The following is a 26,461-nucleotide window of genomic DNA, read 5'->3' as shown; positions in this document are numbered from 1 at the left end:
TTTTTATGCATAGCTGGTTTGGACTGTGATAACTTGTGGAGTGATCATAGAAACAACAACCAAAATAATTGGAGTGCTAGGTGGTTATAGAGTGCTAATCTAGATAATAATAAAACATAATAAATAACACTTTGTGATACATAATAACACTGTAAGCACTAGAAAGGAGATATCCTTTTATATGAAGCTTTCCTAAAAGCAGATAAGTTGTTGCTTGACTTCCAGGAAACTAAGACTAAATTTAATGGACAGCCATATTAACTACCTTAGCTTCTGTACTTAGCATAATTGCTTCCTCCTTTTTTTTTTTTTTTTGTAGAGACAGAGTTTCACTTTATGGCCCTCTGTAGAGTGCCGTGGCCTCACACAGCTCACAGCAACCTCCAACTCCTGGGCTTAAGCGATTCTCTTGCCTCAGCCTCCTGAATAGCTGGGACTACAGGCGCCCGCCACAACGCCCGGCTATTTTTTGGTTGCAGTTTGGCCAGGGCCAGGTTTGAACCCACCACCCTCGGTATATGGGGCCGGCGCCTTACCGACTAAGCCACAGGCGCTGCCCTGCTTCCTCCTTTTTATGATTTTGATTTTCTATTCTAATAACCTAATTGTAGCTCTGTCTTTTGTTATAAACCATGTCAAATTCATTTAGGAAATAGGAAGGGTCAAAATAAAGGTAAAATTGGGTAAAGAAGTGTTTTTCATCATGGGATTTCTAGAGGTGAGAATAGTGCTCCGTTTCCATTTCCCAAAAGTCCAAATCTGGTTGGCTTCACTCTGATCCTTTTAGTCTGGGAAATAGTGTGATGTAGTAGAAAAAGCATAGGATTTCTGGATTTGAATTCAAGATGTAATATTTATTAGCTCTAAGTTCTTAGGCAAATAACTTAAATGGTCTGAATCTGTTTTCCTCATTTGTAAAATGGGGATGATATCTCCCTCTTGGGACTATGATGAGGATGATTAAGTATGATGGAGGCCTTGCACATAGAAAATGCTCAATTACTGTGTATACCCTTTTCTTTCTGTCAGAGCCAAGTGATGGTAGAGGCTTTAGTGTCTCTGAGGCAGATTTGACTGAGCATCCAGAAAAGTTCTTGGTGCTACATTGCAATGAGAGAGGCTATGTAGTAAGCCCTGATAGGAGTGGTCTCGCATTTGGACACTATTTTATAAGCATTGAAATAGTTTTCCTTACCACTAAAACCTCCTCCTGGCTTGGCTTCTGTAGCTCAGTGGCTAGGGCACCAGCCGCATACACCGGAGCTGGCAGGTTCAAATCCAGCCTGGGCCTGCCAAACAACAATGACAACTACAACCAAAAAAAAAAAAAAATAGCTGGGCATTGCGGTGGGTGCCTGTAGTTCCAGCTACTTGGGAGGCTGAGGCAAGATAATCGCTTAAGCACAAGAGGTTGAGGTTGCTGTGAGCTGTGATGCCACAGCACTCTACTGAGGGTGACATAGTGAGACTTTGTCTCAAAAAGAAAAAAAAACCTCCTCTTTTGTTCTGACATTATTTTATTTTTATGAAACTCCAACTAGGCAGTTACTCCTAGAAACCACAGGGATTTGTTTTAGGGTTGTGTCTTTTTAGATACTTTTTTTGGTTTTGTGGTACAATAAGTATGTTAGAAATATTATTTAATAAGCTCCAAAGACATTTTCACTATTTGGGAAATCAATATTGGACAGGGAGTTAGGAGACCTGGGTTCTGGCCTCAGGTCTGATACTGATGTATTGTGTGACCTTAGACTGTCCCTATACTCCTCTGGGCTTCAGTTTCTTTGTGGGTAAAATAATAATATCTTAACCTTATAGAGCAATTACTATGTGCAGGTACTATTCTGAACGCTTTATGTATATTACATATTTATAACTTATTTAACTTTCACACCAATACTTTTTTTTTTTTTAAATATGGAACGCTTCACGAATTTGCGTGTCATCCTTGCACAGGGGCCATGCTAATCTTCTCTGTATCATTCCAATTTTAGTATATGTGCTGCCGAAGTGAGCACCACACCAATACTTTTATTATCCTTATTTTAAAATTAAAGAGTGCATCCAGGAAGCTTAAGCAACTTGTCCAGACCTAGAATGTTAAGCCATTCAGTCTGTGACTCAAGTTTGTGCTGCTAAACCAGGGGTGGTAGCCTTTTCATGTTGGAAGGTCATGATTTAACGATTTAACTTTAATCATATAATGTTAATGATTTAACTTTAATCATATAATGACACATTACAGAAACATCAATAAGATATACTTAAAAATGTACATCACTTTGTGAAAATCTATGTACTTAATAATTAAAAAAAATGAGAACTATTTGTTAATGTTAAAGTTAACCTTTTGAACACTTTGTTGTGTCTGCTTTTTGTTGGAAAGTATTCGAATATTTGATTTCAGCATAGATGTCCGCCGTTTATTTGATCCTCTAGATGGGTATCAGTTATTTATTCCCTTATGGGCATCTTGATTTGGGTTATGGAGGGGAAGGTAGATTCCCAGGATAAATGGATAAAAAGCAAGAAAGCATTTTTAAGGCATGTTGCCAAAGTTGTGAATATTCTGCATTTTTCCTTGTTTCAGTTGGCTTTTCCAAATGTAATGCCCAGTAGTTTCTCAAAGATCACATCGCCAGACAAGTTGAATTTAAATAGGAGTCCTTTTATTGAACAGCTGGCCAACGAATGCCTCAGTATCCCTATGTGGGGTTTTTGAGAGCTGTCCTGAGTTGTCTGTGTCTCTGGTTTTTATAGGGCAAAACTTTCCCATGGGGCAAGAAAGCATTATTACAGAAGCAGAAACAGCAGTTAAAGGGGTAGGGGGAATCATGAGGGTAGGGCGGTTAGTTATGTTATACAATCCTATAATCACGAAGTGATTAGCGATTTTTCTTTCTTACAAAGTAGGTACAAACCACAATGTCCTAGGGGGAAATGCAGGGAGGGGAACTTACAGGTAAAGGTTGGGGATGATCATAAAAAGCTATGATCACTAGGTCCACAATCACAAGCAAATATATTTACAGTTACACAATGGGAAGGTAAACAATAGGAACTAGTTTTGAAGGTAAAAGGGAGAGTAAATAGTAAAATGGAGTCAAGTTTGTTCTTTTAACATTTCAATATCATATATGAATGGTATGAAGACCACCTTATCTTACATAGGACCTTCTGGTTTTCTGTTCAACTCTTTAATCTCTGTCCTTGTTTCTCCTCTGACATTCAGCTAACACTTTTTATTTTTATTTTTTTGTAGTTAGCTCCTTATTACCAACCATGAGCTCTCAGATTTGTCAGAATTATTCCACCTATGTGGAGGCAGCTGTCAACAACTGCCTGGTCAGTTTGTATCTGCGGGCCTCCCAAACCTACCTCTCTCTGGGCTATACTATTTCAACTTTGACTATGTGGCTTTGAAAGGTGTGGGCCACTTCTTCCACATGTTGGTGGAGGAGAAAAGCTAAGGCACTGAGCATCTTTGAAGATGCAAAACCAGCATGGCGGCCACTCTCTTCCAGGATGTGCAGAAGCCATCTCAAGATGAGTGGGTTACAATGCTGGATTCAATGGAAGCTGCCATGGCCCTGGAGAAGAGCCTGAGCCAGGCTCTTTTGGATCTTCATGCCTTGGGTGCTGCCTGCACAGACCCTCATCTCTGTGACTTCCTGGAGAGTCACTTCCTGGATGAGGAAAGAACAAAGACAGATGGACCAAAATCCTGTATTTTCAGGCCTTCCTCTCCCTGTGCTCTTACCCTTTCCCATATAGACCATTGCTTTAAAACCTCCCTCTCTGCCTTCCCACTTTTAGGGATTTCTTGAGTTCCTACTGTCCCTCCCTCCAGCAAAGATGGGGTTTAGGCAGCACCGAAGGTTGCAAATTAGCTAACTCTTGGCCAACAGCTCCCTGTGGCAGTTACACTGGGAAGCCATGCACTCCATAGGCATGGCTGGCATCAGGTGTGCAGGCTGCAGCAGGGTGGGGTGAGCTCACATGCCCAACAGTCACCATGTTCTTCCCCCTGGGGGCAAGAACTGTAGACCTGGCAGCTCCTGCTGTAAGACATACAGACTATAGGGCAACCCAACCCAAGCACCAGGCCAGCAGGGCACAACAAGCCCCAACAAAAAGACCTGGCAGCCTCCCTGCCCCCCCCACCTGATTTCAGGGACTTCTCTCTACCCTACCACTAGCTTCCACCCTCCCACCAGCTTCCCCATCAGCCTATCTCACAAGTACATTGTATTCTCCTGCATACCAACTCCCCCACTAAGATATTTCAGAGGTCAAAAGTCATAGCAAATTTGTCAAAGTCAGGATAAAAATCCAGCCCTTTTTCCTGTCAAAAACATTTTCAACGATTTACTAATTTAAATGTTAGTATCAGAGAAGAACAAAATAATTCATCTCCCATTAGGCCCCACCACTCAGTTGACCCTAATATTCAACATAAACTCCAAAATTAAAAAAAAAAAAAGCTAGGCCCTACAAATGGAGCTTTTATTTTTTTTTAATTTTTAATTAAATCATAACTATACATTTATGGGGTACAGTATGATGATTTGATATGTACTGTGTAATGCTTAAATCAAACTGGTTAACCTAACCATCACCTCATTTATTTTTGTGGTAACACATTTATAATTTACTCTCAGTTATTTTGAAATATACCCTTATATTGTGCACATTCGGCGAGATCCCAGCAAGTGCCCTCCTTCTTCCAACCACTTTCCCCCTTCCCTTCCCTTCTCCTTCCTCTCCTCCCCATTGTTGTTAGACTATATTTGTGTTCTACTATTCCTATGAGAGTGTAAGTTTTTATATATTGGTTTCATAATACTATTGAGTACATTTGATACATTTTTTTTACCATTCTCAAGATACTTACTATGAAAAATATGTTCAAACTCCATCCAGGTAAACAAAAGATGTTAAAGTCTACATCTTTTTCTGTGGTTGAATAGTATTCCATGGTACACATATACCACAATCTGTTAATGTATTCATGGGTTTATGTGCATTTGGGCTACTTCCACGACTTGGCAATTATGAGTTGGGCTGTGCTAAACATTCTGGTGCAAATGTCTTTGTTGTAAAAAGATTTTTGTTTTTCTGGGTAGATAACTAGTGATGGAATTGCAGGGTCAAATGGAAGGTCAACTTTTAGTTCCTGGAAAATTCTCCATACTTCTTTCTAAAAAGGCTGTATTAGTTTGCAGTTCTACCGGCAGTGTGCAGGTGCCACACTGTGGCACTGTGGTGCAGTGTCCACATTCATGCCTAATCTGCAGTTTTGGGACTTTGTGATGTGTGATAATCTTACTGAAGTTAGGTGATATCCCAAGTGGTTTTTATTTGCATTTCTATGATGATTAAAGATGATTAGCATTTCTCATGTTTTTGTTGGCCATTTGTCTGTCATCTTTAGAGAAGTTTCTGTTCAAATCTCTTGCCCACAAAGAAATGGGTTCTTTGTTCATTTCTTATTGATTAATTTGAGTTCTCTGTAGATTCTAGTTATCAGACCTTTGTCAGAATCACAACATGCAAAAATCTTCTGCCACTCTGAAGGTTATCTGTTTGCTTTAATTGTGGTTCCCTTAGCTGTGCAGAAGCTTTTTAGCTGGATTAAATCCCATTAAAATATTTTTGGTGTTGCTTCAATTGCCAGAGGGGTCTTCCTCATAAAATATTTACCCAGGCCAGTATCTTCAAGCATTTTCCCTACACTCTTTTCTGGTGTTTTTATTGTTTCATGTCTTTTTTTATTAAGTCATAACTGTATACATTAATGCATTTATGGGGTACAGTGTGCTGATTTTATATACAATTTGGAATGCTTACATCAAAATGACTAACATAGCCTTCGCCTCACTTAATTATTGTTTTAAGACATTTATACTCTACACTTTGACATGTACCCTTGCAGTATGTACCATAGGTGTGGTCCCACCATTTATCCTTGTTTCATGTCTTAAATTTAAATCTTTTGTTGAGTAAGAAGCAGTTTTTGTTAGTAGTGAGAGGTGCGGGTCCAGTTTCAGTCTTCTACAGGTTGATAGCCAGTTCTCCCAACACCATTTGTAAAATAGGGAGTCTTTTCTCCAATGCATGTTTTTGTTAGGCTTATCAAAGATCAAATTATGACGTGTGGCTGGGTTCATCTTTAGGTTCTCTATTCTATTCCAAATGTCTACATACCTATTTTTGTGCCAGTACCATGCTGCTTTGATCACTATAGATTTGTAGTAAAACCATAAATCTGGTAGCCTGATGCCTCCAAATTTCTTTGGAGACTTTACCTCTTTCATGTTTACATGGATGGAGCTGGAACATATTCTTCTTAGTAAAGTATCCCAAGAATGGAAGAAAAAATACCCAATGTACACAGCTCTACTATGAAACTAATTTGGGACTCTCACATGAAAGCTATAACCCAGCTACAACTTAACAATAGGGAGAAGTGGGAAAGGGGGGGGTGGGTAGAGGGAGGGGAATCGGTGGGATCACACCTGTGGTGCATATTACAGGGGTATTTGCGAAACTTGGTAAATGTAGAATGTAAATGTTTTGGCACAGTAACTGAGATAACGCCGGAAAGGCTATGTTAACCACTGTGATAAAAATGTGTCAAATGGTTTATGAAGTGAGTGTATGATGCCCCATAATCATATCATTATATACAGTTATGATTTAATAAAAAAAAATAAAAATAAAAAAAATAAAAATAAAAAAAAAATAATAAAGTATGTATCAAATCTTCCCGAATATGGAGCTTGGGACCTGGAGCCAAATAATTATTAAATATCCTATCTCCAAAAAAAAAAAAAAAAAACAAATTTCTTTTTATTACTATGTAATTTATTGGTATTCAGAGTTTTTTCTGATCCAACATAAAATGAAGTACTATTTCTTTAAAGTGTGATATTGGTGCTTCAATAAGAATTGCATTACCTCCGAAGATTTTTTTAGGTAGTATGGACATTTTAGCAATGTTAACATTTCCCCACTCTGAGCATGGTATGTTTTTATATTTGTTAACATCTTCTGCTGTTTCATTTGTCAAGGTTTCATAGTTCTCTTTATAGAGATCTTTCACATCTTTGTTAGATACATTCCAAGGTATTTCATCTCCTTTGGCACTACTGTAAAGGTAATAGTGTCTTTGATTATGTTTTCAGTTTGACTGTTGTTGGTATATATAAAAGCTACTGATTTGTGGTTATTTATTTTGTATCCTGGGACACTGCTATATTTTTTGATCACTTCTAAGAGCTTTGTAGTTGAGTCCCTGGGGTTTTCTAGGTATAAGATCATATCATGGGGGAGACAAGATGGCGGACTGAAGCCAGCTTTCAACAAAGGCTCCCGTCCAGAAGGAGAGTTAAGGGACAGGAATTTAGTAAGTATCCTGGTGGACTTGAGCCTCACCAAGAGAGAAGGCTGAAGAACGCACATCAACACCGCTGAGGCAAGTTGTGATCACAAGGACGCAAACAAAAGCTGAGACTTCAAGCCAGAGTAGAAGTTGCAATAGGATCAAACAGAAACCAGCTGAAAACAAGACAGAACCACTTTGCTCCACCACACCAGACAGGGCCCCAGTTTCTCAGGCCACAACACTGTACGGGCCCTCGATAAAACCGCAGTGGAAAAACCAAAGGGAGTAAACCATGGGGCGGAATCAGCGGAAAAACTCTGGTAACATGAATAACCAGAATAGATCAACCCCCCCAAGAAAAGATACGGCAGATGTGATTGAAGATCCCATTCATAAACAACTGGCTGAGATGTCAGAAGTCGAATTCAGAATTTGGTTTGCAGACAAAATTAATAAAATGGAATTAGGAATTCGAGGAGAAATTCAAAAACTGTCTCAAGAATTTAACGAATTTAAAGACAAAACCACCAAAGACTTAGACACACTGAAACAAGAACTTACAGCCCTCAAAGATATGAAAAATACAGTAGAATCCCTCAGTAACAGAATGGAGCAAGCAGAAGAAAGGATTTCTGACATTGACGATAAAGTCTTCGAACGCTCCCAATCTCTCAAAGAGGAAGAGAAATGGAGAGCAAAAACGGATCACTCACTCAGAGAGCTCTCAGATAATTCGAAAAAAAATAACATAAGGGTTATAGGAATTTCGGAGACTGATGAAGTGGCAGCCAAGGGCACAGAGGCCCTTCTACATGAAATTATGAAAGAAAATTTTCCAGACATGCCTAGAGAATCTGAAATTCAGATAGCAGACAGCTTCAGAACCCCAGCACGATTCAACCCCAATAAGCCATCTCCCAGACATATCATAATTAGCTTCACTAAAGTTAACATGAAAGAGAAGATTCTCAAAGCAGCCCGGCGAAAGAAAACTATAACGTACAAAGGTAAGAATATTAGAATAACTGCAGATGTCTCTGCTGAAAGTTTTCAAGCAAGAAGAGGCTGGTCATCAACTTTTAATCTCCTAAAGCAAAAAAACTTTCAACCCAGGATCTTGTATCCAGCTAAACTGAGTTTCATCTATGATGGAGAAATTAAATACTTCAATGACTTTCATATGTTGAAAAAATTTGCCATAAGTAAACCAGCTCTTCAGGATGTTCTCAGACCTATCCTCCACAATGACCAACCCAATCCTATACCACAAAAGTAAACTCACTCAGAAACTTCGGATCAAACTCCAACTTCCACACTGGCGAAAGGATTAAAAATGTCCACTGGACCTTTGAAAAACTCGATACCCAAAATTCCACCAGACTTATCCTTACTCTCCATCAATGTGAATGGCTTAAACTGTCCTCTAAAGAGGCATAGGTTAGCTGACTGGATACAAAAACTCAAGCCAGATATTTGTTGCATACAAGAGTCACATCTCAACTTAAAAGACAAATACAGACTCAGGGTGAAAGGATGGTCATCCATATTACAGGCAAATGGTAATCAGAAAAAAGCAGGTGTTGCAATTTTATTTGCAGATACAGTAGGCTTTAAACCATCAAAAGTAAGGAAGGACAAGAATGGTCACTTCATATTTGTTAAGGGTAATACTCAATATGACGAGATCTCAATTATTAATATCTATGCACCCAACCAGAATGCACCTCAATTTATAAGAGAAACTCTAACAGACATGAGTAACTTGATTTCCTCCAGCTCCATAATCGTTGGAGATTTCAACACTCCCTTGGCAGTGTTGGATCGATCCTCCAGAAAGAAGCTGAGCAAAGAAATCTTGGATTTAAACCTAACCATCCAATATTTAGATTTAGCAGACATCTACAGAACATTTCATCCCAACAAAACTGAATACACATACTTCTCATCAGCCCACGGAACTTACTCCAAAATTGATCACATTTTAGGTCACAAGTCTAACCTCAGTAAATTTAAAGGAATAGAAATTATTCCATGCATCTTCTCGGACCATCATGGAATAAAACTTGAATTGAGTAACAACAGGAATCTGAATACCCATTCAAAAACATGGAAGTTAAATAACCTTATGCTGAATGATAGCTGGGTCAGAGATGAGATTAAGAAAGAAATCACCAATTTTTTGGAACAAAATGACAATGAAGACACAAGCTATCAGAACCTCTGGGACACTGCAAAGGCAGTTCTAAGAGGGAAATTTATAGCACTGCAAGCCTTCCTCAAGAGAACGGAAAGAGAGGAAGTTAACAACTTAATGGGACATCTCACGCAACTGGAAAAGGAAGAACATTCCAACCCCAAACCCAGTAGAAGAAAAGAAATAACCAAAATTAGAGCAGAATTAAATGAAATTGAAAACAAAAGAATAATACAACAGATCAATAAATCAAAAAGCTGGTTTTTTGAAAAGGTCAATAAAATAGATAAACCTCTGGCCAACCTAATCAGGAAAAAAAGAGTAAAATCTCTAATATCAATCAGAAACAACAAAGACAAAATAACCACAGACTCATCAGAAATCCAAAAAATCCTTAATGAATATTACAAGAAACTTTATTCTCAGAAATATGAAAATCTGAAGGAAATAGACCGATACTTGGAAGCACACCACCTTCCAAGACTTAACCAGAATCAAGTGGAAATGTTGAACAGACCCATATCAAGTTCAGAAATAGCATCAACTATACAAAACCTCCCTAAAAAGAAAAGCCCGGGACCAGATGGTTTCACGTCAGAATTCTACCAAACCTTTAAAGAGGAATTAGTACCTATATTACTCAACCTGTTCCAAAATGTAGAAAAAGAAGGAAGACTACCCAACACGTTCTATGAAGCAAATATCACCCTGATCCCCAAACCAGGAAAAGACCCAACAAGAAAAGAAAATTATAGACCAATATCACTAATGAATATAGATGCAAAAATATTCAACAAGATCCTAACAAACAGAATCCAGCAACACATCAAACAAATTATACATCATGACCAAGTTGGTTTTATCCCAGGGTCTCAAGGCTGGTTCAATATACGTAAATCTATAAATGTAATTCAGCACATAAACAAATGAAAAAACAAAGACCATATGGTTCTCTCAATTGATGCAGAAAAAGCTTTTGATAATATCCAGCATCCCTTCATGATCAGAACACTCAAGAAAATTGGTCTAGAAGGGACTTTTCTTAAACTGATAGAGGCTATCTACAGCAAGCCCACAGCCAATATCATATTGAATGGAGTTAAATTGGAATCATTTCCACTCAGATCAGGAACCAGACAAGGCTGCCCATTGTCTCCATTGCTTTTCAACATTGTAATGGAAGTTTTAGCCACCGCAATTAGGGAAGAAAAGGCGATCAAGGGTATCCATATAGGGTCAGAAGAGATCAAACTCTCGCTCTTCGCAGATGATATGATTGTGTATCTGGAAAACACTAGGGACTCTACTATAAAACTCCTAGAAGTGATCAAGGAATACAGCAGCGTCTCAGGTTACAAAATCAACATTCATAAATCGGTAGCCTTTATATACACCAACAACAGTCAAATTGAAAAAGCAGTTAAGGACTCTATCCCATTTACAGTAGTGCCAAAGAAGATGAAATATTTGGGAATTTACCTAACAAAAGACGTGAAAGATCTCTATAAAGAGAACTATGAAACTCTAAGAAAAGAAATAGCTGAAAATGTTAACAAATGGAAAAACATACCATGCTCATGGCTAGGAAGAATCAACATTATCAAAATGTCCATACTACCCAAAGCAATATATAATTTCAACGCACTCCCTATTAAAGCTCCACTGTCATATTTTCAAGATCTTGAAAAAACATTACTTCGTTTTATATGGAATCAGAAAAAACCTCGAATAGCCAAGACATTACTCAGAAATAAAAACAAAACAGGAGGAATCACACTACCAGACCTCAGACTTTACTACAAATCGATAGTGATCAAAACAGCATGGTATTGGCACAAAAACAGAGAAGTAGATATCTGGAATAGAATAGAGAACCAAGAGATGAATCCAGCTACTTACCGCTATTTGATTTTTGACAAGCCAATTAAAAACATTCAGTGGGGAAAAGATTCCCTATTTAACAAATGGTGCTGGGTGAACTGGCTGGCAACCTGCAGAAGACTGAAATTGGACCCACACCTTTCACCATTAACTAAGATAGACTCTCATTGGATTAAAGATTTAAACTTAAGACATGAAACTATAAAAATACTAGAGGAGAATGCAGGGAAAACCCTTGAAGAAATTGGTCTGGGTGAGTATTTCATGAGGAGAACCCCCCGGGCAATTGAAGCAGCTTCAAAAATACACTACTGGGACTTGATCAAACTAAAAAGCTTCTGCACAGCTAAGAACACAGTAAGCAGAGCAAGCAGACAGCCCTCAGAATGGGAGAAGATATTTGCAGGGTATAACTCTGACAAAGGTTTAATAACCAGAATCCACAGAGAACTCAAACGCATCAGCAAGAAAAAAACAAGGGATCCCATCGCAGGCTGGGCAAGGGATTTGAAGAGAAACTTCTCTGAAGAAGACAGGCGCACGGCCTTCAGACATATGAAAAAATGCTCATCATCTTTAATCATCAGAGAAATGCAAATCAAAACTACTTTGAGATATCATCTAACTCCAATGAGACTAGCCTATATCACAAAATCTCAAGACCAGAGATGTTGGCGTGGATGCGGAGAAAAGGGAACACTTCTGCACTGCTGGTGGGAATGCAAATTAATACATTCCTTTTGGAAAGATATATGGAGAACACTCAGAGATCTAAAAATAGATCTGCCATTCAATCCTGTAATTCCTCTGCTGGGCATATACCCAGAAGACCAAGAATCACAACATAACAAAGATATTTGTACCAGAATGTTTATTGCAGCCCAATTCATAATTGCTAAGTCATGGAAAAAGCCGAAGTGCCCATCGATCCACGAATGGATTAATAAATTGTGGTATATGTATACCATGGAATACTATGCAGCCTTAATGAAAGATGGAGACTTTACCTCTTTCATGTTTACATGGATGGAGCTGGAACATATTCTTCTTAGTAAAGTATCCCAAGAATGGAAGAAAAAATACCCAATGTACACAGCCCTACTATGAAACTAATTTGGGACTCTCACATGAAAGCTATAACCCAGCTACAACTTAACAATAGGGGGAAGTGGGAAAGGGGGGGGTGGGTAGAGGGAGGGGAATCGGTGGGATCACACCTGTGGTGCATATTACAGGGGTATTTGCGAAACTTGGTAAATGTAGAATATAAATGTTTTGGCACAGTAACTGAGATAACGCCGGAAAGGCTATGTTAACCACTGTGATAAAAATGTGTCAAATGGTTTATGAAGTGAGTGTATGATGCCTCATAATCATATCATTGTATACAGTTATGATTTAATAAAAAAATTAAAAAAAAAAAAAGATCATATCATTTGTGAAGAGTGAGAGTTAGACTACTTCTGTACCTATTTGAATTCCCTCATCGCCTTCTCTTGCCTGATTGTGATGGCTAGGATGTCCAGTACTATGTTGAATAGCAGTGGTGACAATGGGCATCTTTGTCTCATTCCAGTTCTGAGTGGACATGTTTTCAATTTTACTCCATTCAATGTGATATTGGCTATGCGTTTCCTATAAATGGCCTCTATCAGTTTAAGAAATTTCCCCTCTAAGCCTATCTTCTTAAGTTTTCTAATCATGAAAGGATAATGGGTATTATTAATAGACTTTTCTGCATTAATTGAAAGAATCATATGGTGTTGTTTATTTTATTTACATGGTGTATTATATTTATAGATTTATGTACGGTTTAACCAATCTTATAACACTGGGTTAAAACCAACTTGATCATGGTGTACAATTTTTTTGATGTGTCATTGAACTCTTTTTTTTTCTAGGATCTTTTTTTTTTTTTTTTTTTTTGGCCGGGGCTGGGTTTGAACCCGCCACCTCTGGAAATTGAATATTTTTGCATCAATATTCGTTAATGATACTGGTCTGTAGTTCTCTTTTGTTGTTGAGTCCTTTCCTAGTTTGGGGATCAGGGTGATATTTGCTTTATAGAATATATTGGGGAGGATTCCTTCCTTTTTTATGTTTTTGAATAAGTTATGTAATACAGGTACTAGTTCTTATTTGAAGGTTTGATAGAATTCTGATGTGAAACAATCTGGTCCTGAGCTTTTCTTTTTGGGGAGATTTTTTTATTATTAAATCATAGCTGTGTACATTAATGTGATCATGGGGCACCATACACTAGTTTCATAGACCGTTTTACACATTTTCATCACACTGGTTAACATAGCCTTCCTGGCATTTTCTTAGTTATTGTGCTAAGACATTTATAGTTGATGCTATTTCATTGCTTGATGTTCAAAGGTCTATTCAAAATTTCTAATTTCTTTCTGATTGAGTCTAGGAAGGTGGTAAGCTTCCAGGTATTGTTCCATTTCTTTCTTCCACATTTTCATGTTTTTGAGAATAGTATTTTTTGTTGCAGTCATTGAGGATTTTTAAAAAATTTCTGTGGTATCTGTTGTTATTTTCCCTTTATTGTTTCTGATACGATATTAGAGATTTTACTTTCTGTTTCCGGTTGGGCTAGGCAAAGGTTTATCAATTTTATTAACCTTTTCTTTTTTTTTTATTAAATCATGGCTGTGTACATTAGTATGATCATGGGGCACCATACACTTGGTTAGTAGACCGTTTGACACATTTTCATCACACTAGTTAACATAGCCTTCCTGGCATTTTCTTAGTTATTTTGCTAAGACCTTTCCATTCCACATTTACTAAGATTCACATATACCCTTGTAAGATGCACCGCAGGTGTAATCCCATTAATCCCCCTCACTCCACCTCCCTCCCTTCCCTTTCCCCTTCTCCCTATTCTTAGGTTGTAACTGGGTTATAGCTTTCATGTGAAGGTCCTACATTAGTTTCATAATAAGGGTGAGTACATTGGGTAGTTTTTCTTCCATTCTTGAGACACTTTACTAAGAAGAATATGTTCCAGCTCCATCAATGTAAACATGAAAGAGGTAAGGTCTCCATCTTTCTTTAAGGCTGCATAGTATTCCATGGTATACATATACCACAATTTATTGATCCATTCGTGGATCCATGGGCATTTGGGCTTATTCCATGACTTAGCAATTGTGAATAGGGCTGCAATAAACATTCTGGTACAAATATCTTTATTATAATTTGATTTTTGGTCTTCTGGGTATATGCGCAGTAGAGGAATTACAGGATTGAATAGCAGGTCTATTTTTAGATCTCTAAGTGTTCTCCATATCTCTTTCCAAAACGAATGTATTAATTTGCAATTCCACCAGAAGTGCAAAAGTCTTCCCTTTTCTCCACATCCACGCCAACATCTCTGGTCTTGGGATTTTGTGGTATATGCTAGTCTTACTGGAGTTAGATGATATCTCAAAGTAGTTTTGATTTGCATTTCTCTGATGATTAAAGATGATGACCATTTTTTCATATGTATGAAGGCTGCAAGCCTGTCTTCTTCAGAGAAGTTTCCCTTCAAGTCCCTTGCCCAGCCTGCGATGGGATCCCTTGTTCTTTTCTTCCTAATGCATTTGAGTTCTCTGTGGATTCTGGTTATTAAACCTTTGTCGGAGACATAACCTGCAAATATCTTCTCCCATTCTGAGGGCTGTTTGCGTGCTTTCCTTACTGTGTTCTTGGCTGTGTAGAAGCTTTTTAGTATGATCAGCTTCCAATAGTGTATTTTAAGCAGCTTCAATTGCCTGGGGGGATCCTTCTCATAAAAAAACTCACCCAACCCAATTTCTTCAAGGGTTTTCCCTGCACTCTCTTCTAGTATTTTTATAGTTTCGTGTCTTAGGTTTAAATCTTTAATCCAGTGAGAGTCTATCTTGGTTAATGGTGAAATTTGTTGGTCCAGTTTCACTCTTCTACAGGTTGACAGCCAGTTCACCCAGCACCATTTGTTAAATAGGGAATCTTTTTCCCATTGAATGTTTTTAATTGGCTTGTCAAAGATTAAATAACAGTAAGTAGCTGGATTCATCTCTTGGTTCTCTATTCTGTTCCAGACATCTACTTCTCTGTTTTTATGCCAGTACCATGCTGTTTTGATCACTATCGATTTGTAGTATAGTCTGAGTTCTGGTAGCGTGATTCCTCCTGCTTTGTTTTTAGTTTTGAGTAATGTCTTGGCTATTTGAGGTTTTTTCTGATTGCATATAAAACAAAGTACTGTTTTTTTAAGATCTTTAAAGTATGACAGTGGAGCTTTAATGGGGATTGCGTTGAAAGTATATATTGCTTTGGGTAATGTGGACATTTTAACAATGTTGATTCTTCACAAACATGAGCATGGTATATTTTTCCATTTGTTGACATTCTCATCTATCTCTTTTCTTAGAGTTTCATAGTTCTCTTTATAGGGATCTTTCACGTCCTTTGTTAGATAAACTCCCAAGTATTTCATCTTCTTTGGCACTATTGTGAATGGGATAGAGTCCTTAATTGTTTTTTCAACTTGACCATTGTCGGTATATATAAAGGCTACCGATTTATGAATGTTGATTTTGTAACCTGAGAAGCTGCTGTATTCCTTGATTACTTCTAAGAGTTCTGTAGTAGAGTCCCTAGTGTTTTCTAGATATACAATCATATCATCTGCGAGGAGTGAAAGTTTGATCTCTTCTGACCCTATGTGGATACCCTTGATCGCCTTTTCTTCCCTAATTGTGGTGGCTAAAACTTCCATTACAATGTTAAAAAGCCATGGAGACAATGGGCAGCCTTGTCTCATTCCTGATCTGAGTGGAAATGATTCCAATTTAACTCCATTCAATATGATATTGCTGTCGGTTTGCTGTAGGTCGCCTCTATCAGTTTAAGAAATGTCCCTTCTATACCAATTTTCTTGAGTGTTCTGATCGTGAAGGGATGTTGAATGTTATTAAAACCTTTTTCTGCATCTATTGAGATAATCATATGGTTTGTTTTTTACTTTGTTTATGTGCTGAATTACATTTACAGGTTTATGTATATTGAACCAGCCTTGAGACCGTGATATAAAACCGACCTGGTCATTATGTATGATTTGTTTGATATGTTGCTGGATTCTGTTTGTTATGATCTTTTTGAATATTTTTGCATCTATATTCATTAGTGATATTGGTCTATAATTTCTTTTCTTGTTGGGTCTTTTCCTGGTTTGGGGATCAGGGTGATGTTTGCTTCATAGAACGTGTTGGGTAGTCTTCCTTCTTTTTCTACCTTTTGGAACAGGTTGAGTAATATAGGTACTAATTCCTCTTTAAAGGTTTGGTAGAATTCTGACGTAAAACCATCTGGTCCCGGGCTTATCTTTTTGGGGAGATTTTGTATGGTTGATGTTATTTCCAAACTTGATATGGGCCTGTTCAACATTTCCACTTGATTCTGGCTAAGTCTTGGAAGGTGACTTGCTTCCAAGTAGCGGTCAGTTTCCTTCAGATTTTCGTATTTCCGAGAGTCAAGTTTCTTATAATATTCATTAAGGATTTTTTGGATTTCTGAGGAGTCTGTTATTTCATCTTTGTCATTTCTGATTGATGAGATTAGAGATTTTAGTCTTTTTTTTTCCTGATTAAGTTGGCCAACGGTTTATCTATTTTGTTGACCTTTTCAAAAAACCAGCTTTTTGATTTATTGATCTGTTGTATTATTCTATTGTTTTCAATTTCATTTAGTTCTGCTCTGATTTTGGTTATTTCTTTTCTTCTACTGGGTTTGGAGTTGGAATGTTCTTCCATTTCCAGTTGCTTGACATGTCCCATTAAGTTGCTTACTTCCTCTCTATCTGTTCTCCTGAGGAAGGCTTGCAGTGCTATAAATTTCCCTCTTAGAACTGCCTTTACGGTGTCCCAGAGGTTTTGATAGTTCGTGTCTTTATTGTCGTTTTGTTCCAAAAATTTGGCAGTTTCCTTCTTGATCTCATCTCTGACCCAGCTATCATTCAGCATAAGGTTATTTAACTTCCATGTTTTTGTATGAGTATGCAGATTCCTTTTGTTACTCATCTGAAGTTTTATTCCATCATGGTCCGAGAAGATGTATGGAATAATTTCTATTCCTTTAAATTTACTGAAGTTAGACTTGTGACCTAAGATAAGATCGATTTTGGAGTAAAATCCGTGTGCTGATGAGAAGTATGTGTATTCAGTTTTGTTGGGATGAAATGTTCTGTAGATGTCTGCTAAATCTAAATGCTGGATGGTTAGATTTATTAAATCTAGAATTTCTTTACTCAGCTTTTTGTTGGAGGATCGATCCATCACTGCCAAAGGAGTGTTAAAATCTCTAGCTATTATGGAGTTGGAGGAAATCAAGTTGCTCATGTCTGTTAGAGTTTCTCTTATAAATTGAGGTGCATTCTGGTTGGTTGCATAGTTATTAATAATTGAAATCTCATCATATTGAGTCTTACCGTTAACAAATATGAAGTGACCATTTTTGTCCTTCCTTACTTTTGTTGGTTTAAATCCTATTGTATTCGCAAACAAAATTGCAACGCCTGCTTTTTTCTGGTTACCATTTGCCTGAATTATGGACGACCATCCTTTCACCCTGAGTCTGTATTTGTCTTTTAATTTAAGATGTGACTCTTGTATGCAACAAATATCTGGCCTGAGTTTTTGTATCCAGTCAGCTAACTTATGTCTCTTTAGAGGGCAGTTTAAGCCATTCACATTAACAGAGAGTATTGATAAGTTTGCTGAAATTTTGGGTATCAAGTTTTTCAAAAGTGCAGTGGACATTTTTAATCCTTTCACCATTGTAGAAGTTGGAGTTTGATCAGAAGTTTCTGAGTGAGTTTACGTTTCTAGTAGAAGATTGGGTTGGTCATTATGGAGGATAGGTCTGAGATTATCCTGAAGAGGTGGTTTGGTTATGGCACATTTCTTCAGCATACGAATGTCATTAAAGTATTTAATTTCTCCATCGTAAATGAAACTCAGTTTAGCTGGATACAAGATCTGGGGTTGAAAGTTATTTTGCTTTAGGTGATTAAACGTCGATGACTACCCTCTTCTGGCTTGAAAAGTTTCAGCATAGAGATCTGCAGTCATTGTAATGTTCGTCCCTTTGAAGGTAATAGTTTTCTTTCGCCTGGCTGCTTTGAGAATTTTCTCCTTCATATTAACTTTAGTGAAGTGAATTATGATATGCCTGGGGGATGTCTTATTGGGGTTGAGTCGTGCTGGGGTTCTGAAGCTATCTGCTATCTGAATTTCAGGTTCTCTAGGCATGTCTGGAAAATTCTCTTTCATAATTTCATGCAGAAGGGCCTCTGTGCCCAGTGAGGGCACTTCATCTGTTTCAGGAATTCCTATGAGTCGGATATTTGCCTTCTTCGAGTTATCCCAGAGCTCTGTGAGACAATGATTTATTTTTGCTCTCCATTTCTCTTCCTCTTTGAGAGATTGGGGGCTTTCAAAGGCTTTATTTTCAATGTCAGAAATCCTTTCTTCTGCTTGGTCCATTCTCTTGCTAAGGGATTCTGCTGTATTTTTCATATCTTTGAGGGGTGCATATTCTTGCCTCAGTGTGTCTAAGTCTTTGGTGGTTTTGTCTTTAAATTCGTTAAATTCTTGACAGAGCTTTTGAATTTCTCCACGAATTCCTAGTTCCATTTTGTTAATGTTGTTCGCCATCCAAATTCTGAATTTGATTTCTGACATCTCAGCCAGTTGTTTGTGAATGGGATCTTCAATTACATGTGCCATATCTTTCCTTGGAGGGTTGATCTATTCTGGTTATTCATGTTGCCAGAGTTTTTCCGCTGATTCTGCCCCGTGATAGTTTTACTCCCTTTGATTTCTCCCCTGGTGTTTTGTCGAGGACCTGTACACTGCTCTGGCCTGAGAAACTTGGGCCCTGTTTGGTGTAGAGGGGCGAAGTGGTTCTGCCTTGTTTTCAGCTGGTTTCTATTTGACCCTAGTGAAACAGTTACTCTGGGTTGAAGTCTCAGCTGTGGAGAAATACCAGCAATTATGTCACCCCACCCACCACAGGCAACAAATGGAAAAGGAAAATCAAACCTTCCTGCAACCACACACCCAGGGCACCACCTGGATATTCCCCAGGTGAGTGGCTCTATTCAAAAGGTCCAAATCAATTGTCTCAGTCAGCAGTTGCCTCGGGTGGGAGAGTTCAAGAGGTCCCTGGGAACTGGATCACAGGGGTCTGCTGACTGCTCTAATATTGCTTGCTCCACTTCTGCGTGGAGTCGGGGAGCCACCTAGTAAATAGATTAGTCTTGTAAGGTTGATGCCTCCTTCCCCACCTTGCAGCTCTGTCACACCCAGTTGCTGCTAGCCCCACAAGGCTGTGACCCAGTCAGTTGTTTGCATTAAGCAGATACTCCAGGGGTTTGCACCTGCCTAAGTCACAGGGTAGTCTGTGTCTGGTCGTCTAGGCCACTGCTCTCTGTCTTTTTCCAGCAGGGAGTGGTGTGGCCTGTCAACCTCTGGCACTTGATGGAGGCTGGAGGTGTTCACTCAGTTCCAGCCCCACCCTTAGTTTATGTTACTGGGTGAACGGAACAACCCTGTGGGAGTTTGTTTCTGACCCTGCTAGATTCCTCTGCAGAGGAGAGGCTGATTTGAGTTCCCAGAACCTGTGCCTCAGGCCCTGTCTTTACTCCTGTGGGTTTGTATTCACAGTACGATTAGTTGTGAGCTGTAGTCTCTTGGCCTCCTTTGTCTATAGGCTGGTGGTCCCCTGAGGGCCAGGTGCATCTTAGTCTCAGTAAAGCGGTTCTCTTGATCAGCCCCACCCTGGGAGTTTCCCGGCTCTGCGGGTGTGTTTTCTAGTCCCCGTGTTCCACCCAGGTCAGTACTGCCTCAGGCAAACCCTTTACTTACGGGGCCTGTGTTTCAGTCTCTGGTCTGTTTCGTGGTGCTTGCCGTCTGAGAAGTTGCTCGGCATCATCTGGTTGCCCAGGGAGACAGGAGGAGATGCTTTGGGATATCTGGGGGTGGGCCTTGTTATTGCTGAAGACAGCTGTTGCTCTGCACCTCGGGGCACCACTGCTCCACTGTGATTCCCTCTTAGGCAACCGTTGTCTTCTCACTCCTGTGCTGCAGAATCAGCACTGGCCAGCTGCAGTCCAGGTCCTGTCTACACCTCTCGAGAGTTCACCCACGAATCTGGACTCTTTGGGGGCCAGGTCTCCAGATCATGGAGTGAGAGTGGACAGGCGTGCTGGGAGCTCAGAGTTGCAGGTTGTAACACCAAGCTCATTGAGACCAAATGAACAAATAAACAGATACAAAGGTTACCATGCACACGGGCCCATAGATACAGAGACAGACGGAAACATATAGACAAACAGGTAACACCCACGACAATAGCAATATAAAAACAACATCAAGAAAAATAGTGATAATCATAAAATAATTGAAGGAAAAAAAGAGAAAAGCGTGGTGTTAGTAGAAATGTTAAAAGAGAAGAAAGAAGAAATTAAAATTAGGAAACATAGAAATAAAAAATATATCTATATAAAAAGTAATAAGAAAAAATTATCGAAAGCTCCTCCAAGAAAATGGTGAGGAAAAAACAGAACAAAACAAAAAACAAACAAACAAAACAAAACAAAATAAAAAATAAGGCACCAACTACAGAAATATTCTTGCGTGTAGAAATATACCTATATACATCTATATGTCTGCTGTAGGGATCAACTTTCGTAGGAATAGATTCATATTGCAATATACTTTCTGGACACCAGATGGCGCTGTGAGTGGTTCTGCGGCTTATACCTGATTTACAGTTTATAGTGTTACCATGGTAACCACCTTCCATGGCCGATCGCCATTTTGGAATTTCTGTAAAAGTTTGTCACCTAAGAATTGTGTAACCTCGACTGTTCTTTTACAGACAGCACTTGCGACCGACCTTCCCACTCAGTGCAGGTGTCCACGCTTCTGAAGTCTTTCCACTCTGTTCCCAGGTTCTCCTGCAAACTGGCGACTGCATTCGGCTGTGGGGAGAGTGGTGCTGGGTGCGCGGTCGCTGTCGGGTTTGTGGCTTTAGCGGTTGTAGCTGGTTCCCGGGGCTGAAGCTGCGTCCACGACTTCAGCGGCTGTAGCCGGTTCCCGTGGTTGGAGCATTCGGGGAACTTATTCTGAGTTTTATGGTTCAGAATTTCCCTTTTGGATCTGCACCCGCCAGTTGGCCGCGCAGCCTGAACCACCAGACCCCTCCAACACCTGGGGGAAAGGTGCCTGCTCTTTTGGGTAGTTGAAAATGTCTGTTTCCTGGGAAGGATCCCTTCCCTTCAATTGTCCAACATGTTGCCCAGCTCCCCATGGTTTTGAGTGGCTCTCCTTTTGGATGCCTCCCTCAGTTCAGGAATAAATATTTGTCAATTGGGTTTTGTCAGCATTTACAAGCTGCTGACCTCCGTAGGGGAGGGGCCTGCTGGCCAGCACGGCTGAACAGGGAAGAATCTCTACAACAGAGTCTGTGGTTTTAAATTACCACTCATATATAGCAATCCGCCAGTTCACTGAGCGTCTCCAGCAGTCTGTCCACTCGAATAAACCACACACAGGGAAGGTCCAGACCTCCTTTCCTATCACCTGATGGCTTGGGAGAGGTGGGCTACACGTCCATCCTGTCCGCCATCATGCTCCGCCTCCAATTTTATTAACCTTTCAAAAGAACCAAGTTGTTTTGTTGATTTTCTTTTTTTTTTTTCACCATTGATTAGTTTCGCATGTTCTTTTTTTTTTTTTATTAAATCATAACTGTATACAATGATATGATTATGGGGCATCATACACTCACTTCATAAACCATTTGACACATTTTTATCACAGTGGTTAACATAGCCTTTCCGGCGTTATCTCAGTTACTGTGCCAAAACATTTACATTCTACATTTACAAAGTTTCGCAAATACCCCTGTAATATGCACCACAGGTGTGATCCCACCGATTCCCCTCCCTCTACCCACCCCCCCCTTTCCCACTTCTCCCTATTGTTAAGTTGTAGCTGGGTTATAGCTTTCATGTGAGAGTCCCAAATTAGTTTCATAGTAGGGCTGTGTACATTGGGTATTTTTTCTTCCATTCTTGGGATACTTTACTAAGAAGAATATGTTCCAGCTCCATCCATGTAAACATGAAAGAGGCAAAGTCTCCATCTTTCTTTAAGGCTACATAGTATTCCATGGTATACATATACCACAATTTATTAATCCATTCGTGGATCGATGGGCACTTGGGCTTTTTCCATGACTTAGCTATTATGAATTGGGCTGCAATAAACATTCTGGTACAAATATCTTTGTTATGTTGTGATTTTTGGTCTTCTGGGTATATGCCCAGCAGAGGAATTACAGGATTGAATGGCAGATCTATTTTTAGATCTCTGAGTGTTCTCCATATATCTTTCCAAAAGGAATGAATTAATTTGCATTCCCACCAGCAGTGCAGAAGTGTTCCCTTTTCTCCGCATCCACGCCAACATCTCTGGTCTTGAGATTTTGTGATATAGGCTAGTCTCATTGGAGTTAGATGATATCTCAAAGTAGTTTTGATTTGCATTTCTCTGATGATTAAAGATGATGAGCATTTTTTCATATGTCTGAAGGCCGTGCGCCTGTCTTCTTCAGAGAAGTTTCTCTTCAAATCCCTTGCCCAGCCTGCGATGGGATCTCTTGTTTTTTTCTTGCTGATGCGTTTGAGTTCTCTGTGGATTCTGGTTATTAAACCTTTGTCAGAGATATACCCTGCAAATATCTTCTCCCATTCTGAGGGCTGTCTGCTTGCTCTGCTTACTGTGTTCTTAGCTGTGCAGAAGCTTTTTAGTTTGATCAAGTCCCAGTAGTGTATTTTTGAAGCTGCTTCAATTGCCCGGGGGGTTCTCCTCATGAAATACTCACCCAGACCAATTTCTTCAAGAGTTTTCCCTGCATTCTCCTCTAGTATTTTTATAGTTTCATGTCTTAAGTTTAAATCTTTAATCCAATGAGAGTCTATCTTAGTTAATGGTGAAAGGTGTGGGTCCAATTTCAGTCTTCTGCAGGTTGCCAGCCAGTTCACCCAGCACCATTTGTTAAATAGGGAATCTTTTCCCCACTGAATGTTTTTAATTGGCTTGTCAAAAATCAAATAGCGGTAAGTAGCTGGATTCATCTCTTGGTTCTCTATTCTGTTCCAGATATCTACTTCTCTGTTTTTGTGCCAATACCATGCTGTTTTGATCACTATCGATTTGTAGTAAAGTCTGAGGTCTGGTAGTGTGATTCCTCCTGTTTTGTTTTTATTTCTGAGTAATGTCTTCGCTATTCGAGTTTTTTTCTGATTCCATATAAAACGAAGTAATGTTTTTTCAAGATCTTTAAAATATGACAGTGGAGCTTTAATAGGGAGTGCATTGAAATTATATATTGCTTTGGGTAGTATGGACATTTTGATAATGTTGATTTTTCCTAGCCATGAGCATGGTATGTTTTTCCATTTGTTAACATTTTCAGCTATTTCTTTTTTTAGAGATTCATAGTTCTCTTTATAGAGATCTTTCACGTCTTTTGTTAGGTAAATTCCCAAATATTTCATCTTCTTTGGCGATACTGTGAATGGGATAGAGTCCTTAACTGCTTTTTCAATTTGACTGTTGTTGGTGTATATAAAGGCTACCGATTTATGAATGTTGATTTTGTAACCTGAGACACTGCTGTATTCCTTGATCACTTCTAGGAGTTTTGTAGTAGAGTCCCTAGTGTTTTCCAGATACACAATCATATCATCTGCGAAGAGCGAGAGTTTGATCTCTTCTGACCCTATATGGATACCCTTGATCGCCTTTTCTTCCCTAATTGCGGTGGCTAAAACTTCCATTACAATGTTGAAAAGCAATGGAGACAATGGGCAGCCTTGTCTGGTTCCTGATCTGAGTGGAAATGATTCCAATTTAACGCCATTCAATATGATATTGGCTGTGGGTTTGCTGTAGATAGCCTCTATCAGTTTAAGAAATGTCCCTTCTAGACCAATTTTCTTGAGTGTTCTGATCATGAAGGGATGCTGGATATTATCAAAAGCTTTTTCTGCATCAATTGAGAGAATCATATGGTCTTTGTTTTTTAATTTGTTTATGTGCTGAATTACATTTATAGATTTACGTATATTGAACCAGCCTTGAGACCCTGGGATAAAACCAACTTGGTCATGATGTATAATTTGTTTGATGTGTTGCTGGATTCTGTTTGTTAGGATCTTGTTGAATATTTTTGCATCTATATTCATTAGTGATATTGGTCTATAATTTTCTTTTCTTGTTGGGTCTTTTCCTGGTTTGGGGATCAGGGTGATGTTTGCTTCATAGAACGTGTTGGGTAGTCTTCCTTCTTTTTCTACATTTTGGAACAGGTTGAGTAATATAGGTACTAATTCCTCTTTAAAGGTTTGGTAGAATTCTGACGTGAAACCATCTGGTCCCGGGCTTTTCTTTTTAGGGAGGTTTTGTATAGTTGATGCTATTTCTGAACTTGATATGGGTCTGTTCAACATTTCCACTTGATTCTGGTTAAGTCTTGGAAGGTGGCGTGCTTCCAAGTATCGGTCTATTTCCTTCAGATTTTCATATTTCTGAGAATAAAGTTTCTTGTAATATTCATTAAGGATTTTTTGGATTTCTGATGAGTCTGTGGTTATTTCGTCTTTGTTGTTTCTGATTGATGATATTAGGGATTTTACTCTTTTTTTCCTGTGTAGGTTGGCCAGAGGTTTATCTATTTTATTGACCTTTTCAAAAAACCAGCTTTTTGATTTATTGATCTGTTGTATTATTCTTTTGTTTTCAATTTCATTTAATTCTGCTCTAATTTTGGTTATTTCTTTTCTTCTACTGGGTTTGGGGTTGGAATGTTCTTCCTTTTCCAGTTGCGTGAGATGTCCCATTAAGTTGTTAACTTCCTCTCTTTCCGTTCTCTTGAGGAAGGCTTGCAGTGCTATAAATTTCCCTCTTAGAACTGCCTTTGCAGTGTCCCAGAGGTTCTGATAGTTTGTGTCTTCATTGTCATTTTGTTCCAAAAAATTGGTGATTTCTTTCTTAATCTCATCTCTGACCCAGCTATCATTCAGCATAAGGTTATTTAACTTCCATGTTTTTGTATGGGTATGCAGATTCCTGTTGTTACTCAATTCAAGTTTTATTCCGTGATGGTCTGAGAAGATGCATGGAATAATTTCTATTCCTTTAAATTTACTGAGGTTAGACTTGTGACCTCAAATGTGATCAATTTTGGAGTAAGTTCCGTGGGCTGATGAGAAGTATGTGTATTCAGTTTTTTTGGGATGAAATGTTCTGTAGATGTCTGCTAAATCTAAATATTGGATGGTTAGGTTTAAATCTAAGATTTCTTTGCTCAGCTTCTTGCTGGAGGATCAATCCAACACTGCGAAGGGAGTGTTGAAATCTCCAATGATTATGGAGCTGGAGGAAATCAAGTTACTCATGTCTGTTAGAGTTTCTCTTATAAATTGAGGTGTATTCTGGTTGGGTGCATAGATATTAATAATTGAGATCTCGTCATATTGAGTATTACCCTTAACAAATATGAAGTGACCATTCTTGTCCTTCCTTAATTTTGATGGTTTAAAGCCTACTGTATCTGCAAATAAAATTGCAACACCTGCTTTTTTCTGATTACCATTTGCCTGAAATATGGATGACCATCCTTTCACCCTGAGTCTGTATTTGTCTTTTAAGTTGAGATGTGACTCTTGTATGCAACAAATATCTGGCTTGAGTTTTTGTATCCAGTCAGCTAACCTATGCCTCTTTAGAGGACAGTTTAAGCCATTCACATTGATGGAGAGTATTGATAAGTCTGGTGGAATTTTGGGTGTCGAGTTTTTCAAAGGTCCAGTGGACATTTTTAATCCTTTCGCCAGTGTGGAAGTTGGAGTTTGATCCGAAGTTTCTGGGTGATTTTACTTTTGTGGT

At 38.8% G+C, this 26,461-nt stretch overlaps 1 protein-coding gene and 1 non-coding gene across 6 annotated transcripts in view; one reads left to right on the top strand and one right to left on the bottom strand.

Moving 5' to 3' along the window:
- Positions 1–26,461, top strand: part of ASB12 (ankyrin repeat and SOCS box containing 12) — a 307,551-nt gene that overhangs the window by 11,753 nt on the left and 269,337 nt on the right. The window lies entirely within an intron of this gene.
- Positions 1,912–2,018, bottom strand: LOC128578649 (U6 spliceosomal RNA). The gene has a single exon (XR_008377788.1). It is a non-coding gene; the product is annotated as a U6 spliceosomal RNA (small nuclear RNA).

Source organism: Nycticebus coucang, chromosome X (assembly GCF_027406575.1).
Source record: "Nycticebus coucang isolate mNycCou1 chromosome X, mNycCou1.pri, whole genome shotgun sequence".
In the NCBI taxonomy this organism is placed as follows: domain Eukaryota; kingdom Metazoa; phylum Chordata; class Mammalia; order Primates; family Lorisidae; genus Nycticebus; species Nycticebus coucang.
Note: the sequence above shows the minus strand (reverse complement) of the source record. Positions and strands in the feature narration are given on the sequence as shown.